This window comes from Artibeus jamaicensis, unplaced genomic scaffold, assembly GCF_021234435.1.
Source record: "Artibeus jamaicensis isolate MK-2021 breed Jamaican fruit bat unplaced genomic scaffold, CSHL_Jam_final contig_399, whole genome shotgun sequence".
Classification (NCBI taxonomy): domain Eukaryota; kingdom Metazoa; phylum Chordata; class Mammalia; order Chiroptera; family Phyllostomidae; genus Artibeus; species Artibeus jamaicensis.
Genome location: NW_026521816.1, coordinates 1,534,650 through 1,550,757, shown reverse-complemented (window position 1 = coordinate 1,550,757; position 16,108 = coordinate 1,534,650). Strand labels below are relative to the sequence as shown.

Sequence of the window (16,108 nt, the reverse complement as noted above, 5' to 3'; positions counted from 1 at the left end):
CCTCAGACAAGGATTTGATCTCCAAAATATATAAAGAACTCACAGGACTCACTCCAGGAAGACAATCTACATAATTAAAATATGGGCAAAGGATCTGAACAGATACTTCTCCAAGGAGGACATACAGAGGGCCCAGAGACATATGAAAGAATGCTCAGCATCACTAGCCATCAGAGAGATGAAAATTAAAGCCACAGTGAGATACCACTTCACTCCGGTCATAATGGCCAGCATAAACAAACAACAAACAAGTGCTGGTGAGGTTGTGGAGAAAAGGGGACCCTAGTACCCCATTGGTGGGAATGCAGACTGGTGTAGCCACTGTAGAAAACAGTATGGAATTTCTCAAAAACTAAAAATGGAACTGACTTTTGACCCAACATTTCTACTGCTGGGATTATACCCTAAGAATTCTGAAACAATCCAAAAGAACTTATGGCACCCCAATGTTCATAGCAGCACAATTTACAAGAGTTAAGTGGTGGAAGCAACCTAGGTGCCCATCATTAAATGAGTGGATCAAAAAACTATGGTACATTTACACAATGGAATACTACACAGCAGAAAGAAAGAAGGTGCTCCTATCCTTCATGACAGCACGTATGGATCTGGAGAGCATTAAACTAAGTAAAGTAAGCCAGGCAGTGAAAGACAAATACTATATAATCTTACCTATAAGTGGTACCTAATCAACAAAACAAGCAAACAAAATATAACCAGAAACACTGAAATAAGAAACAAACTGACAGTAACTAGAGGGGATGGGGTAGAGGTAAATGGGGGAAAATAGGGGAAGGGTTGTCAAGGAAAATGTGGGGGACACATGGACAAAGCCAAGGGGTGTGAGATCAAAGGTGGGAGGTGGGGATGCATGAGGCAGGCATGATAGGGGGAAAGTGGAGACAACTTTACTTGAATAACAATTTAAAAAAATTATAGTTCTTCCTTTCCAGCTTTATTTTTCTCCATAGATAATATAGTACCATGTGTGGGGTGGGGAGGCAGAAAACTGTACTTGAACAACAATAAAAATATTTAAAAAAAAGAGAATCAAGTACCATGTAGAATTTACTTCTTTCTCTGTTGTCTCCTCCCAGGAGAATGAGGTTTCAAGATGCTTCTCTTCTGCTGTGTTCATGAATGCACCCCCAGGACCTGGCATATAATGAAGGAAAGTAAAAAAAGGAAGGAAGAAAGGAAAGGAAGGGAGGGAGGGTAGCCTTGAGAGAAACAGTCTGAAGAACACCATGGTGGTGGAAATTTGCTCCTTCAGTCAAAGGCTAAGACACACCAACAGAAATCAGAAGGAACAATTAAGTCACTGAGCTGCTGACAACCCCTTCTGTAGCAGATGAACTTCTATTTTACAGCTGAAGTCAGGATGACTGAATGTGGCTACAGTTGCTCTCCTTCTCTAAGCAGAGCCTCACTCACACAGCTTCTCAGAGAGCCTGACACAGCTTTGTAGTGTGCCAAGGGCAGTTTTGAGCAGGGAAATGAGGGGGAAAAAACACTGACAACAGAGAAATTTGAAAAGTGTGCTTGAAAAACCAAGGCTTTGTCTCTGCTTCCAACAGAGCCCTCCAAAAATTCAAACTGTAATTCTTAATTGCTCCCACTTGAAGGATTTGAAAGGAGTAAAAGCAATGGAGAAAAGCTTTGAGTTTCTCTGACAAGGTAAAGAAGAAACAAGATGAAAACAAAATTTGCTGTGTTTTTTCATTTTTCAATAATCGGCTGGATTGATGTAGCTATAGGAAGTCTCCCAATATGCATATGCACAGTTTGAGCATTTCACCTGAACCTGGCCACCAACAACTTAAAATCCCTCCTTTCTAAACAAAGTGTTAATACAAGGTAATAGAGGAAAGCATAATGCCAGGTGAGGCATTTTCCCAACTGTCTCAGAGGGTTAATCTTGGCAACAATTTGTTGGCAAGGTTTAGAACTGAAGACATGAGGATGCAGCAACTTGGAACTCCACAAATACTCAGTCTGGACAAAAGAAGTACAGAGTTCTCACAGTCCCTACAAACTCCAGATGGGATTGGTTCCAGCTATACCATTTGACACACCATTCCTTTCACACCAAACAGACCCTGATGCTCAGCCAAAAAATACTGTGCTATCACCTTATAAACAATCAGAGCCAATCTCTCCATGGCTAAATATGCTTTCACCTTCACAGCTGAAAACAGTTGCCACCAGCAAGGTCTTCCTAAGGTAGCCCCACAAACAGGTCTCTGCCCAGGTGGATGGCCAAGGTGTGCCCTAAGGGCCAAGAGGAATCTGGCAAAACAAGTTTAGTTTTTTTTAAAGTATATTTATTGATTATGCTATTACAGTTTTCCCAATTTTTCCCCTTTGTCCCCCCTCCACCCTGCACCACCCAACCCTCTAGTGTTCCTCACCCCCTTAGTTCACGTACATGGGTTATACATATAAGTTCTTTGACTTTTCTGCTTCCTATACCATTCTTAACTTCTCCCCATCTATTTTATGCCTACCAATTATGCTTCTTATTCCCTATACCTTTCCCTCCCATTCTTCCTCTCCCCCTCCCCACTGAAAAACCTCCATGTGATCTCCATTTCTCTGATTCTGTTTTCATTCTGGTAGTTTGCTCAGTTTTTGTTTTTTTTAGGTTTAGTTGTTGATAGGTGTGAGTTTGTTGTCATTTTACTGTTCAAAGTTTTTGATCTTCTATTTCTTTTTTTATTTTTTTAAACATTTCTTTTTAAAGATTTTAGAGGAAAGGAAGGAGAGAAGTAGAGAAATATCAATGTATGGTTGCCTCTCGTGAGTCCCCTGCTGGGAACTGGCCTGCAACCCAGGCATGTGCCCTGACTGGGAATCGAACCTCAATTGTGTGGTTCGCAGGCCTGCACTCAATCCACTGAGCTACACCAGCCAGGACTGATCTTCTATTTCTTAGATAAGTCCCTTTAACATTTCATATAATGAGGACTTGGTAATGATGAATTCCTTTAACTTGACCGTATCTGGGAAGCGCTTTATCTGTCTTTCCATTCTAAATAATAGCTTTGCTGCATAGAGCAATCTTGGATGCAGGTCCTTGTCTTTCATGACCTCAGATAGTTCTTTCCAGTCCCTTCTTTCCTATAAGGCCTCTATTGAGAAATTAGCTGATAGTCTTCTGGGCACTCCTTTGTAGGTAACTTTCTCCTTTCCTTTTGCTGCTTTTAAGATTCTCTCTTTAACCTTGGGTAACTTAATGATGATGTGCATTGGTGTTTTCCTCTTTGGGTCCAATTTCTTTGGGACTCTCTGGGCTTCCTGAACTTTTTGGAAGTCTATTTCCTCCCCCAGATTGGGGAAGTTTTCCTTCATTATTTGTTCAAGTAAATTTTTAGCTTCTTGCTCTTGTTCTTTTTCTCCTGGCACCCCTATTATTCAAATGTTAGGACTTTTCAAGTTGTCCTAGAGTTTTCTAAGCATCTCCTCACATTTTTGAATTCTTGTTTCTTCTTCATTCTGTTACAGTTGGATGTTTATTTCTTCCTTTTGTTTCAAATCGTTGATTTGAGTCCCAGTTTCCTTCCCTTCTCTGTTGGTTCCCCATACATTTTGCTTTATTCACTTTGGGTAGCCTTCATTTATTCCTTCATTTTGCAACTGAGCTCAATCAGTTCTGTTAGTATCCTGATTCCCAGTGTTTTGAACTTTCCATGGCTCTCTCCTCATTGCTTAGATCTTTTTCTGGAGTTTTGATCTGCTCTTTCATTTGGGCCATATTTCTTTGTCTCAGTGCACCTGTTATCCTGTAAGTGGGCAGCACCTTAGATATTGGCCAGGGCATGGCAACCCTCTTTGCTGCATTGTGGTGCTGTCTGTAGGGGAGGGGTCAGAGAGGAAACAATGTGGCTTACTTACTCTGCTCTAGCCCCACTCTCCAAGGAACTCTGTTGTGTGAGACTGGAAATTTCTCCCACTGTTGCAATCCCCACACTAGTTTATAGCTAGCTTTCAGTATTTTGTTTCCTGTCCTGTTCAGACAGCCCCATCTGGCCCACATGGTCTGCAGCCTTGCCATACAACTTTGCCACCTCATTCTGCCCCTCCTACAGGTCTGGTAAATGTCGGAGCTTTATACAGTTTGATTTTCTGGCACTTCTGTTTCTTTATTGTTTTTAGATTTCTTGTTATCCTTCTTTTGGTTGTGCAAGAAAGTAAAGTGATTCCATCTACACCTCCATCTTAACCCTTGGACAGGACAGCTGACCCCAGGTGGAGACACTTTCAGTTTCTACTTGCCTCTCAAAGATGGGGATTCATTCCTGAAAGGCAGCACTCACTTACTCTGGGCCTTCCAGCAGCTGCACCCCTTAGGCTGTAGGCAAGGCTCCAGGCTGTCCTGATTGATGCTCCTGGTGAGGCTGCTGGGCCAGAATCAATGACTTCACAAGGACTCACCAAGACCTACTGTGTGCCTCCAAGAAGTACATGCTGAAAGCATCCTAGCTGAGGTCTGTGCAGAAATAGTCCATGGGTTATTATTTGTACTTTTTTTAGTTGTGGGAAATATTGGCTCACAACCCAACAAAATTTCACAAATGCACTAATTGCCTGCTGTGTCAAGCACTATGCCAGAACTGAAAAGGGAAAAGAATTATATGTTACAGTCCTGGCTTCAAAGGGGCTTAGTTACATAGTTAGGGTGACAAACAAAAACAGTAACAAAGCACCCAGCAATGATGGAATGTAAAATAATAGATGTTATATATTATATTATAGTATATACATATTATATTACAAGATGTTAACTTCACAACTACTTCAAAAAGTGGAGAGTGAGCTGGTACCATCTATGTACCTATCTATTTTTGTCATGGAAGAAACCCAATGATCATGCACAATGATCATAAACAAAACTTTATGTTCCTCCAACATTCCATGGCAGGTACTCCTGAGCAGTTTTTTTCCTATTTCCTTCCTAAGCCTCTTTTATACCATTTCTGACACTGCAGAATTAAGGTGTCCTGAGAGTTAGTATTTGGGTAAGGGATGAGAAGCCACAGCCAATTAGAAGAAATGGTGGGACACAACAGCAATGTAACAAACATACCTACGGTCTCCAATAGGAAAGGCAGAAATTAAAAAATAAGATAAGAATGTGGAAACTCAAGAGAGAAGGTGAGTCAAGGCACCAGGAAAGCTCGACTACAGGATCACAATATAACTACTCTCCACAGTGAACAATCACTTCGAAGGCTATCTCTAGTTCTGTACATCTCCAATAAAAGTCCTGACTGTTCACTCTTGGCACTGAAGTTGGGGACATAGTACAGGAGAGCCACAGCTGACCTACATCTTCTGTTCTGACAAAGTACCCCTTTGATTCTAATTTTCTTTTTCCTCAGTTTTACTGATATAATAGACATATAACACTGTCCTAATTTAATGTGTACAACGTAATGATTTGTCACCCTTATTTCAAAATTCCTAAACCATCACAGATTAACACCTACTCAGCCAAGATGAAGTCACAAGGGTTATGTTTACCCTCTTGCCTGAAATGCTGAGAAAAGATCTATGAAACATGGTTTCAGACATGAGACATGTCTGAGCCATCAGATGGCTCAGAACAGTAACTGTGAAAGAGGTCAGCCTGTGGTTCTCCCTGGGTCCCTGGGCCTCTCCCTGAGGTGAGAAGATAAAGTTTTAAGTCACGTGGCTAGAGTCCTTCCAAGGGAAATTATGCAGAGGGTCCCCTCAAGCATTCAGCTAAGTACAGATGAAGACAACATGAAAAGGAGAAGGCAGAGCAATTCCTGAGGCTCAGACAGAGCTAGGAGAAATGTGTGTTCCCACCTTCCACAGTGAAAACCAGGTATGTCATAGGGTATGGAATAGAGAAGATTATAGACTCAGAAGTATTGGGACTTACGCCTCCATTAATGGAACAATACTTCAAGCAAGCCTCAAAAACATAAAACTGTTTTCTAAGTAATGCAGAGAGTGGCCTTCTCCTGCCCAGTTTGTCTACCTAGCAAGGCCCAGTCCCTCCCACTCACCAGTTCCCTTCATTGAGGCTGCTGGCAAATCCTCTCCACCAGAGCAGGAATCTCAGCTGTGAACTCCAAAAAAAAAAATCTTTCTGTGGAAAAAAATGGGTGAGATTTGGTAAAATGAGCTCCACAGAGATAATGTGCCCTCCTCTGTAGGTGATGTCAGGGTCAGCCCTGCCCACTGGCCTGCACAGTGCAGACCCAGCCACCAGGAAGGCCCCAGGCTAGGAGAGCTGTGGGAGTGGCTGCAGCCACAGGCACCACCTAATTGCTCTGCAGTAATACCTGGAGACAGGGCTGGGTGTCACTGGTTCTAGAATTGCAACAGGGTAAAATGTTATAAAGTCTGATCAGGTCACTAACCTGACACTTGAGGGTTACCATGGTGTTGGGAGCCACTCTGCCTGGTTTCAGGAGTTGTAATTGCCCCCCATGGCTAAGACTGAGTGAGCAACCTCCAGTGTATGAGCCACTGAGGAGACAAATCTTGTCTCTGCTTCTCCCGTGCCCCCAATGCATGGTCAGTTATTCAGAGATGGATACAACTCCTCAGAGGAGGGGCAACCTAAGCCAGACACAATCACTTGGGAGGCCATCATGGAAGGACTCAGGGGACTGCAACAAAGAGGGAGTGATGGATCCTCGCCCCCCAGTTATTCTGACATAGCCCGAGTCCCCATGTCCTTTGGGAGAAGCCCTTCCTGGCTCTAATCCACTTAAGCCTGAAAACCTGTGATGGGGGAGGCAGTGCAGCTCCTTGCCAGCTAGAGCAGGATCTGGGGTGATCGGGCATAAGAAAGAATTCCTAAAGTCCTGTGAAGACTGCTTTGCTAAGAGTGCTTTCATTCATATGTTAAGGGTCCAAGCAGGAAATGAGGATGTCTCCCAAAGTTTCTGCAACCCCCTCTCCCAACAGACACTGACTTAGACTAAGCCCTCAGATTTCTTTGAAATATTATCTGCTGTTTGATCCTTGCTACCTGTATTCCTGTGTATTACAACCCAATAAAAGCCATTGAGGAAGGGGCTCCTGGCCTTTCTCTTCTGAGAGATTGGCCACCTCTCCTCCCCAAGAAGATCATGTCTTGGTAGTGTTACTTTCATCCGTGGCAGATGGGGGACTTGCTGGCAAAGTTGCCCCCACACCATAGTTCCCCAGTGACTATCTGGTATCTGAGTCATCCTTTCTAAACACCATCTGTCTGCACATATTTCTTCATGCTCTAACAGCCCTGATGGTAGCCTATGGAGACATGCTAGCTGGGGACACACAATGCATCCTATGTTAGCAGTGGGTGGATTTCTGCCAACACTTTCTAGAAGTTAGAAGGCAGTAAAAACTGATAAAAAACAGAAATAAAAAGTAACTAGAAGATGTTCTTTATCCGAGGGAGCCCCCGTGGCTAGCAGCCACTGCCCCCACTAATTGGGCTGGTGAGAGTGCAAGGAATGATTGGTTATGACCCTCAGCAGCTGTCTAGAGCCCTCATCTTCTTTCAGAGGTCTCTGTCCCCTCCAGAAGCACCTTTATGCATATGCAGTGGCTGCAAACCAATGCTTTCTGTTTGTGTGATGCTGGACAACCTACACAGGCCTGTGCCTATCACCCCATAGATTCTCCTGATACAACCTTCTGATGTGGTGCTAATCCACATTTTGTATAGGGAGAAATTCAATACAATAGCATCATACAACCCAACAAAGCCCATGTAGCCTTGGGTTCCATAGTCAAGATTGAGAGCAATAGGCCTTTCAACCCTCTAGTCCAATATTTCCAGATGGGAGGGAGGGGAAGGTCAATTAGGAGCAGAAAGTTAGAACTCCCATTTTCCTCTCCCACCACCCACATTGATTCATGACATACTGAGTTTCTCTTTGAGGAGCTGAGGGAGTCCTTGGAAGAAGGAGGGAGAAGCAGAGACCAGGACTGGTGACTAAGAATGGGCTCTGCTTAACAAGGAACACACCTGCAAACATGCCCACAGGATCCCAATTAGAATGTAGGGTCTGTGGAGTGCACTAAGGGGAAGAAGGGGCTTAGAGCATTCCTCAGAAGCCACAGCCCTCATCTCTGTCCCTGAAAACATACTACCTGCTCTAGCCAAGGAGGGGAAAACCAAGACAAAATTGAAGAAATAACAAACAGTTTCTTCTTTGCATCAGGAATGCCAAATCTAGCACCTGGAAGGGATGTTCACAGCTTTAAAACAGGACAGAGCACATACAATTAAGAATTCTAGAGGGATTCTGTTTCCAGTAAAAAAGCATCCAATTGTGCCTGTACGTTATTACCAAATGCTTAAATACCATATTTAGTGACACTAGCTCAAAATAGTATTTTCTATTTATAAAAAAAAGAAACAACAATAAGATAACCAATCTACATGAGCAAGACAAATTGAGTTCAACATCACAATCAAATAAGGCTTTGAACAAAATTGTCTAACAATGTAATTTTAATTATTGTGCTGAAGATAAGGACTTTCAAATGGGAAATAACTGTCATTAATAACTACCTACTGTTTTGGGACATTACATTTATTTTACTAAATCAAGATTTTAGCTTTTGCCTCCATCATTTTGTATAAATATTAATTCATTTTTTTCATAAGTAGCATCCTATCAACAGTTTTCCCTCAAACCACATAGGATTCATTCAATACCACAACTGAGACAAACATGTACTAACACCAACAGAGAAGGGCTGGCATCTGTTCCCCACAGTCAGAATCCTCTGGGCTCCCACTGGCCCTGGGATGAGGTTGCCCCCCCCACTGGAGCCCACCCTTCCTCCCCAACCTCTCTCACTGTCAAGAATTCAGCTCCCCTGAGATTGTGCCTGCAGGTGCTCCAGGCCTGCAGTATCCCCAGGACAGGAGTTCCTGAGTGTTCTCTCCTTCAGGCAGGTGAGTACCAGTCACACTGTGGAAGGCCAATGCAGAATTCTGACCACTGGCACACAGAGCAGTAGGAGGGGAAGAGAGGACAGGGCGGAGTGGCCCTGGGGCCTCAGGGCCAGAGGACAGACCCACCACATGGCCATGGTTTGGCTCAGGTTTGGGAAATAGTCTTTCCTTCTGCAAAAGCCACTCAGGATGCATCCAGCTAAGGGTGGAGTGACAAACATTAGCTGTCTTGGATCTGATATGGACTATCAGAGAGACAAAACTCCTGACTTCAGCAACACACCAAGACTGCTAGAAGGACCACTCCTCACCACAGGCCTTACCTTCCAGCTTCCTCATACCTGTTTGGATCTGGGTTTTCTCCCTCCATGGCCCACAGGGCCAGAATCTTCTATCTGAATTGCCCTCACTGATCACTATTCCCACTTGGCAGACAGTGGCTAGAGACTTGACAGCATACCAGCACCCACAGCCATTGCAGTTTTTTTCACTCTCTAATATGTTTATATAATTGATCTATGTAACTGATTTGCTGTCTGTCCCCCACACTAGAATGTGAGTCCCACCAAAAAAAGGGTTTTTTATTAGTTTCCTGGTGTAACTGGTGAGATTAGCACCTGACATGTAGTGGCTATGTGTTGTTTATTAATTTATATCATATATATTTGTTACATTTTAGGAGTATTTCAGAGACAGAACTGATGGCAAAGCAGATTTATGAACTGAGGGAGAAAAGCAGACTGAAGAGAACCCATGTTTTAATTTGGGAACCTGAGTGGTTCCATCAGTGTGGTGGGTATGGAGGCATTGAGAAGATATTGGGAGGGGTCAGGCAATGCCAGAGTGGACACAAGAGCTGAGGGGCTGGAGACTGGAAAGTCTTAGTCCCTTATTAATCTATCCCAGACCTGAGCCTGCACCTCAGAGCAGGGAGGGCTGGAGAGCTACAGGCCTGGGTGTGGTATTAGGGAATGTCCTGTGAGCCTCCCAGCTCCACCCATGGCACTTCACCATGGCACTCCACAGCCAGGGTCAGGGGAAAATGACCAGCAGACTTGGCCCAGCCAAAGCTCTGCCTACCACAGACCACACAGGGCACACACCTTCCTGATGTGAGAATGGGCACCAAAAATAGTGGTTGCTACATGTACTTTTACGAACTTCTTCCAGGTCTCAGGATTCCTCTCAACTGAGGTCACTACCGGATAGGAAGTCCCCAGAGAATGTTTTCTCACCTCCACCCAAGACCTGAGCACAGAACTGCAACAACACCCAAGGCTGACATCCCCTCGGAGCTCATCCTACTCCAATTGCTATGGGCCAGGTTCAAGGAAGTGTGCTTTTGCCACCAATGAAATTCTGTCTGCTTTCCTTCTATACCCAAAGCAACAAGGCTGACCAGCCACAGAGAGGAAAACATGAAACTACTGAAGCATTACATCTAGCAATTGGGGGGACAGAGGTTGAGGGACTCATGTCTGTGACAACCTGTGGCACTTTGTGTGCACACAGCCATGGTCACAGAAAGTAAGAGAAAATCATTCAGCTCTTCTCTCTCCAGATCCTGGGTGATCTTAGGAAACCCACTGAGGCAGTGGTGGCTTCTCTGAATTATCAGACCAGTATATGTCACCAGAATCTACACCAATTCGTCTGGGCTCCTATTGCTGCATCTCATTTCTGAGTGGAGCAGAGGCTGCTATGACCCATGGTTCAGCACCTGCTTCAGCCTCTCTCATCTCAGGCTAACCCTCTGTACCCTGCAGATACACACACACACACACACACACACATATGCTGGGTTAAGCAAGATCTTTCATGTTGACATTTGCAAGATAAGTTCCCTGAAATATTTTTTTTCTAAAACAGCCCTGAGGAATCCTGGGCACTAAGCCATGCCTCCTTTGGTAGTCAAGAAAACTGCCTTCCCCTTTTCAGTCTGCTGCCCATACCAGGGAAAGAACCCAGGCTGGGGTTGGTGCCACAAACCAGTGCTCCAGGGAGAAGTGCTTTGAGTTCCTTATCATCCAAGTGGGGAGGATGTTCTCTCCCCATAACACCCCCAAGAAGCTGAATAAACTACAGCAGACAGTGAATGAAAACACAGGTAATAGATAGTTCCAACTCTAATTGGACACTAGTTGGTGAGGTGGAGCGAGACCTTCTGCCAAGGAACTGCTGTGGATCTCTTCTTCCAATCCAGATTTGAAGGCAGCAGAGGCTTCTGGGATGTTGAGAGACTCTCATCTGAACAAAACAGTAGCATGGGTAGTGTGTGCTGGCTGCAGGGACAGGAGCTCGATACACTCCTGTCTCTGCCTGTCCTCACAACACAGACTCAGGTCCATTTTATCTCTTCACCATGGATGGTCACAGGGAATTAAAAAGGGATTCCTACCTCCTCAGACCCTCCCCCATTTGCTGCCAGAGAGGAGGTGATGTGGGCTGATTATGTATGGGAGGGGAACGTATGGGACTATGTCACCTAGCTAACCATTCACAATCGCACAGTATCCCAACCACACAGTAGCTAATTTTTTAAATATCCTGTTCAGTATATAAAAAAAGCAACATTATATTACTGAGTAACTCTGGAGGACTTTTTCAGTTAACTGCTGGTGATCTAGGTCTCCCTATTACTCTGCTTGAACAACTGATTTTCTAAATGTGAAGGTAGAACTTGACATTTATATTTATTGCATTTCACCATTCTCTTCAAGTGTGTTTCCAGCCTATTGCAGTCTTTGAGATCTTAATTCTGGCCCCATGGAGAGGTTTTTTTCCCCTCAGACAAGCATCACAGGCAAATTTGCTAATGCATCTCATAAGCCTCCATGCAAGTCCCCCACTGAGACTCAGAGCAGAACAGCCAGAGCACTGCTGCATTCTCTCTCTAGATCTCTCCAGACTGAGGCTGCTCCCACCAATACTCCTTGAGGACAGCATTCAGGTGAGGTACCTCTCCTATCATGCATGTTGCTTGTCTCGTGGACATTACCCAAATGCAAATGCTGCTCAGCTCAGGAAACCACTGCAGCCCTGTCATGTTTCCATAGAAATAGGGGCACATCTGCCCTCAGAGGGCTCTTACCTTCTCTGGGAAGTGAAGAGGAGCACTGTGAGAAAATACCAGCCATGCAAGGCCAAGTATGCTCAATGCCCAGAAATGATACAAAGATCCCCAATAAACACATGAATAGACCACTCAGCAGTTATCCATTTAACAAACAACAATCTAATGCAGGCCTGATCTGTGCCCTCCCTTGTTGTCTGTATGCCTCACAATTACCCTGTGAGTTCCATATTGTTGCCCTCACTCAGTAGAGAAAACTGAGGCTCAGGAATTTAAAAAAAAACATGCCATGGATCACACATCTAGTGTGCAGTGTTCAGCCTTGTTGGTTCCACCTCTAAAGACCAGGATGCCTTGAGTTCCTCCATGGCCCACTCATGGTCCTGCCATTGGGGCTGACATTTGCTCATGAGAAACAGGCCCTGCTCTCAGGGAAACAGCTGGAGGGCCATACTAAGTGCAGACCCCAAGCATGCTATCTTCAAGACCCATGGAAAAGGAGAATGAGGCTGGCTTGGCAGGACCTCAGGTCAGGTGCTCATGCTACAGAGTGGGGCCACAAAAGCCAGACCAAGTCAAGACATGCTGGGCTCAGGAATCACAGTGCTTCCACATGTCCCATAGCACACTGACCTCTGCAGGTAGAACTTCTGCCTTCCCGCATGAGGACAAGGCTCTCCTACCCCCTAGACCTGAGGAATTCCTTCAGATTGAATCATTCTCACTTGCATCAGAACAGTGCATTTCAAAGAAACAAAATGATGACAATTTGTCTGCCCCCTCCAGACTAATGTCATGGAGTCAGACTCTGACTCCAGAACTACAGACATAGAGGGCATAACTACAGACATGGAGAGCAGACCTTGCCTTGGGTTTGGGTTTGTTCTCTGAGGGTGAGCTACTGGTTTTCTCCCTGTTCTGAGTGGACACCAATGGAAGGTTAGCCCAGGCTATAGGTGAGGACATCAAACAGGCAAGCATCTGTAAAAAAGCCATCAGTCCCCATGTGGAGATGACCAGTGGACAATGACTGCTCACAAAATCAATGGGAAGAAAAGAACAAGGAGGTTCAAGCTTGCAGGAATGGGAGCCAGGAGGTCAGGAAGTAGAGCTGAAATGCAGCGAGGTGAAGGGGGTCAAAGTCCTGGGGAATAAAACTCCCAGAGTGTGGTGAAGGAGAGTTTGGGCAAGGGAGCAAGGTGCAAACTTAGTGCCAGGGATCTGCAGGGGCAGGTCATGGTGGCAGGTGCACTTGGCAGCTGGGTCCCTTGTGGCTGTGGAGAGGGTGGGTGACAAGGTTATTCTCATCATTCACTGGGAAGCACAGGCATTTCTGGAGACATGGTCTGCTCTCACAGGAAATGGGTCAACAGCAGCATGAGGTCAGGCCAGCTCCAGGCTAGGTTATACGATATGTCCCATGTACCTGCCAGGCAAGCCAGGGTGAAGAAACAGACCTAACTGGAAGAGGACCACACAGTCTATAGAGCAAACATTTTCATTTACTTCTTAAAGATGCTTGGGTCAAGCATTGTGGCCTGAACTGCATCCATGGGAAACCAGGTGAGGGGAGCACCTTGGTGCACTGCAGGACCCCAGTGCATGCTTGCCCACAAGCCTGTCTGCAGCCTGTACCACACTTCAAACCACAGCTGGAAGGGCTAGAGGAGAGCTCTTTGTAATTCAGTCCTATGAGGATCATGAATCCAGCCACATGACCTCATGAGTGCCAGGCTCACCTCTGGAGAGAAACAGCATTCCAAATTGTGCCATCTGCCTGAACAGCAGCCCAAAACAAAAGCCAAGGCTCCCTCCTGAAATGCAGGTCTGGCTCACATTCAAGCTCTGTGAAGGACCCAAGCTCTAGCCATTCTGATCTCAAATGCTCATTCAGTCTCAGAAGAAGATAGTCTCGGCTAAATTATTCTTCTTCTGACCCACCCAGTTCCATCCCAAGGCTACCTATGAAGCAAGAGTCACATGGGGCTTTTATTCCATAAGTGCTTTAAAAGGGAATTGATATGTAAACAGAGAAATAATCTCAGGAAATACCCACTATGAACTTCTTGTCTTTAGTTGTTGATGAACCAAGAGTGTGTTTCAGAGCATCTCAGGCAGTGCTGTGGCTGCAGCTAGGGCACTGAGGGTACTGTGTGGGATGGGGCACTACATGGGCCACAGCCCAGCCCAAGAAGGGATGGCACAAGGAGGAGGCAGGCCTTTGCCTGGGGCTGTTCCAGGTGTGCCTGCCATGGCTCCTGGTAGAAGGCCCCAGAACTTTAAGGGCCATGGTATACCCTCTTTGAGGAAACACATAGTGTCTGAGGAGGCTGTGCTCGGAGGACAGACGGGCCTGTGAGTGGAGATGTGGGGACAGGAAGGGCCATGGGGACAGAAAGATGAAGGAGCCTCTGTTACATCCTAGAAGGAGGAGTATTTCAAAGGAACATCCTAAATGGCTAGAAAGTCAGACATTGGGAAGGCACAGATGGCCGACTCGCTAGCATGGCCTTTGCAGATGCCTGCAGAACCACAGGAAGCCATCAGGAAGCCCAGCTGTTTGGATTCCCAGCCCTGTGCACAAGTGTTCTGCTTCCCTGGCCTTGCCTGAACCTCTGAGGAAAGGGGGAAGTTGATGAGCCTTACTTGGCCTTTGGAAGGGCATGGGTGCCACTACCTTGGGGTTCTCTACAAGCTTTCTCCAAGCTTCTTAAATTGTAGTCTAAAGAAGAGTGTACAAACATTAACTGTGCATCATTTTATAGTTGCTCCATCTGTGTAGCTATTCCCAAGACCAAGGTATTAAACATCTCCATGTCTACAAGCCTCCCTCTTATCTCTTCCAGTCAATTTTCCCCCAAAGTCACCACTACTCAAAAAGCCATCATGACCCTGGACTAATTCTATCTGATTTTGAACTTCCTTTACAAAAAAAATCTTTCAGCATATGTTTTTGTGTGTGGCTTTTTTCAAAAATTTGTTTGTGAGAGTCACCCATGCTTTTAAGTATAGTAATCTTTTGCTCATTTTCACTGCTGGATAGTAGTTTGTTCTGTGGACATACTATATTTAGCCATTCTATTGTTGGTGGACATTTGAATTGTTTGTACAATAGTTGGGGGCCATCAGAGTGATGTTTCTATGAATATTCCTATATATGTCTTTGAGTACTCCTGTAAGAGTCTGTCTGGGAAAAAATTTCCACTAGCTGAAATGTCTGAGAGCACAATTTGTTTTTTACTTCTCAACTACCCTGTAGTGGTATTCATGCATCAAGTTCTTTTATCTTAAGCAGCAGGATGGAAAAGAACACCCTTCTGGGAATTAAACCAAATGCACAAATAGGAGGTCATATGGTGTTAGGGAAATTGTGAATCTTACAGGTGTACTATAGAAGAATGGATGTGTGTGTGTGCACTTATTTTTATTGTTGTGGGAAGTCTCAGATTGTCCTGGGCAGGTTTCCTAAAATAAATGAGAGGACCAGAAAATTTAGGGAAGGGGAAAGAAATGACAAGAGATGAGAATAGAAAAATAGATTAGGGTCAAACTGCAAAGTGCTTTTAATGCCATGCTAAAGCAATTGGGCTTTATCCCATAAGCAACCAGAATCACCAGATGTGTTTAACAAATACCTACTGGCACTCACATACTTTTGGTAGGTGTGGCAAAGCTGGCCATGTCACCTTCTAAGCTGAGCGAACCATGGTTTCTTAGTGAGGGTAGGGGACTGAGGGCCTAAGTCTAGGGCAAATAACCTGTATTCAAGTCCCAGCTCTGCCTCTTATCAGGGGTGACTCCAGTGGTCACAGGGTGGCACCTGTGGTCTGCTCATGAATGCACACGTGCAAATGCACTGACAAATGGTGCATGTGTATGCATGTACACACACACAGCAAACACTCTTATACACACAATGGTGAACAGGGGTTGAGAAGTCAAGCATTCTAACACACTCCCTATTCAGGAATGAACCATAATTTACTCACTAGAAACCCAGTGCTTCACAGTTAAAGAAAAGAGAAAGGAAGTTAATGGGCCTCAAATTAGCCTAAATATTCTTTACTTTAGTGACTGGCAGATGGATGAACTTGCCCAAT

General features: G+C 44.9%; 1 protein-coding gene across 1 annotated transcript in view; it reads right to left on the bottom strand.

Annotated features, from left to right (window-relative positions):
• SH3RF3 (SH3 domain containing ring finger 3) overlaps positions 1–16,108 on the bottom strand; it is a 191,474-nt gene that overhangs the window by 135,490 nt on the left and 39,876 nt on the right.